Source organism: Pinus tabuliformis, chromosome 2_2 (genome assembly GCF_031772625.1).
Source record: "Pinus tabuliformis cultivar Carrire ecotype Pingquan chromosome 2_2, CPIR1, whole genome shotgun sequence".
In the NCBI taxonomy this organism is placed as follows: domain Eukaryota; kingdom Viridiplantae; phylum Streptophyta; class Pinopsida; order Pinales; family Pinaceae; genus Pinus; species Pinus tabuliformis.
The window spans coordinates 802,541,833-802,545,194 of NC_142300.1; positions in this window are offsets into that span (position 1 = coordinate 802,541,833).

Here is a 3,362-nt window from a genome sequence, read left to right on the forward strand (position 1 = left end):
TGACTTTACAACAAGGAGAACAGCGCCTCACATCGCCCGATGGAAAAAGCAAGCAAGAGGGAGGGTAGGTGGTTTACAACCAAAACCCTTCCACATCCCTCTTAAATGTATGCATCTCAACCGACAATGCCAACACGGAAAGAGTACAAGCACAAGACACTGGCACCATAAACAGCCAAACAATGAGGAGGCTAGCCATCACAAGGAGCCACACCACAACAACCCATACAACTCCCAAAACTTGGAGCAAAAGGGTAATTGTTCACATATGCCTCCAAGGACAAGCATGGTCAACATTACCGCTCATGCGCTACCAAGTGGGTATGGAGAGAAGATGAAAATCGGACACCCTACAAACGACCCAAGGCCATTCTTGAGGCAAACCCGAAAAACCAACTCAATTACCAACCCACCTTTCACACGAAAAGAAAAACCCTCCACACCAAATAGATAGGAGGTGAACAATATAATGAGGAGCCAATTTCAATGGAGCCACAAATGGCTGCCCAGCCCAATCAAAATTCTCTATTCGCAACAACCGACGGGCACGATAGCGACATAGGCAACGACAGAGTTTTGGGGCTTCCATCTGGGACCCGCAACAATGAAGGCTCAAAGGAGCGCTGAGAAAACTTTCAACATTCTTATCGTTGGGATGGGAAAGAGGGACGGGGATGAGCATGGCCCACATTACCGCTCATGTGCTACCGAGCGGGGATGGAGTGAAGACGAAAATCGGCTGCCCTTCAAATGACCTGTTAGAGTCGGTCTAGTAGCCCTCCATCAACGATCAAAACTCTTTGCATTTGCATAAGTAGGTGTCTCATCAGTGTCATTTTTCGCATCCCATTAGTCATGCCATAACCCTGATGGAGGAGCTGGTGTCTTTGTCCCCCTCTTGGCATTGCTGGATCAAAGTCATTTCAATCCTTAATCTCTTTCAGGTTTGTCTTGTCTTGTCTTGAGGTCAAATTCCTAGGTCTATTGTTTTGGTCAAGTTTGTTTACAAGGTCATGTCTCTGAAGGTCAATAAGTGCTCAGCAAGCTAGAGGGATGATTTTAAAAATGTTTCTTCGCAAATTTCTATCTTGTACAGTTAATTTTCACCTTGGATTTAAAAACCCCGTTTTTAAAGCCAAGGTCATTTTTCAAATTTTTGTAAAAAGTGATGAAATTTCAAAAATCTTCCAAGGACAGCATGTAACCCTGGCTCCCTTGCCAATATCCCTCAGATGATATCCCTGCAAAAAGTATCGAGCAAAAGCATTAAATGAGTCAATTTCAGGACAAAGGAAACCAAAATGGTCAATTTTATAAAGTGTCAAAGAAAAACATTTTAAAGTGGGTTTGGGCATGAAATTATTTCAAATCAAAATTATAAAAGCCCAATCTCCCTCCATTTACCCTCATTGTGCATCTAACTCACTTGCAAGAGAGATTGGGCGAGGGTTGGAGTGAAATTATGAGTAGACCAGGCGTGCGACCCGTCAGACCAGGCGCGCGACCCATCAGAGGCACGCGACCCGTCAAGCGCCTTCCAGTAGTGTTATTTTCTAACGGGCGCGACCCATCAGTGGTGCGCGACCCGTTGGGTGAGGCGCGCGACCCGTTAGCACCCTCCTTACCAAATCACCTGCAAATTCATCCAAGGAGCTAACAAAATTTCTAAATTGCCTAAGGTAGGCCCTCCAACTTACAAATTGCTGCTTGTTATGGTTAAAGACATCATGAATACATGTTTTAAAGATCTCATTGTGCAAGAGAAAAAGCTCTATATGGCTGTGGTTTAAAATTGTAAAATATGCCTAGGTTTTTATGTTGTTTTAAGGTTTTTCCCTTGTAAATCATTTTTCCCATTTCCCATGTCATTTTCCTTGTCTTTCTATATAAATTTCCCTTTTAAATTTGTAAAGAAAACCTAAACCCTACCCCTTTTCCCTAAAAAATGAAGAATCAAGCCCTAACCCTACCTCTCATTATACCCATGTAAACAATGTATATAATGATGCATATGCAATGATTTTTGCAATGTTTTTTCCCTTAAATCCCTGTTTTATATATTTATTCCTATTTTCCCTTTAAAGGTGTCCCTCCCCTAACATTCCCCTCATGCTCCTTGTCCCCTTGAAACAGCATATAAATCAGCATTTTACAAGGTAGAAACAGCAGTACATTTTGGCCACTCTGCTCCTTAAACAATGTCAAAAACCGAAACCTATGAGCAGAGTGATGACCAGGCATCAGCTTCAGAGATTGAGGTACAGAGGAGGCCTCATAAGGGTGGAAAGGGCGGTCATCATAGGTGAGAGGAGCCCACCTCTTTGAAAGATTTACAAGCTTGTCCTATGGCAGTCTCATGTTTCCAGTACATGTCTTGCTATGCGTTTTGCGAGAGGATCTCTCGGATTCAGCACCACAGAGAGTTGGCTCACCTATTTGTTTTACACTTGCATGATGGACATGTCAACCTTGCCGGGGTGGACTTTACATTGACACCCGAGATGATTGCACAGGCCACAGGGATACCTAATGTCAGAGAGGTATGGAATAAGCGCAAGGTGTTGGACAGTGTTCATTTTGAGCCTTTCGTTAGACCAGCACTCATGAGACGCTTGACAGGAGTGTTTCCCTTCAGATTTCTCAGGAGTGAGTATGCTCCCATGATGAGGCTCATCGTGCTCTATTTTACCTGTGAAGGCAGATTTTCACAGGTATATTCGTACCATATTCGCCTATTGATGCACTTCACACGGGTATGGATGATGAACATCCCTGTTTTCTTCTATCAGAACATTGAGAGGATGGTGTCCATGATGCAGAGGAAGAGCCCGGCACAGCAGTATAGGAGCCTTTACCATTATGGTTTGATTCAGCTTGTGGTGTTACATCAGTTGGCTCAGCAGGGCATCTCATGGGAGGAGTTCATCTCTCGTGAGCTTTTCACAGCACCACCACCGCCACATACTGAGGTTATTCACGAGGAGGGAGGACCATCACAGCAGCATGACATCCCCATCACTAGACATGTCAGCTCCTCACCTTTGGTTACTTATCAGAGAGGCCAGAGGGCCTTATTTGCAGCAGCTCGGCGAGTACTTTCTCCACAGCATCTGGAAGGGGTCTCGCTTTCTTCATCAGCTCAACGAGTGTTATCTCCACAACAGGTGGAAGGGGCCTCGCTTTCTTCACCAGCACAGGCAGCACAGAGGGGAAAGCAGCCCAAGATTGATGAGGGGCCATCAGGTGTTCCAGCTATCGAGCTTATTGATCTTGATGTCAGTTCTCCTAGCCTAGAGTCGAAGGAGATCATTAAGCACCTTAGAGATGAAAATGATGCATTGCAGAGGAGATTAGAGGGGGCA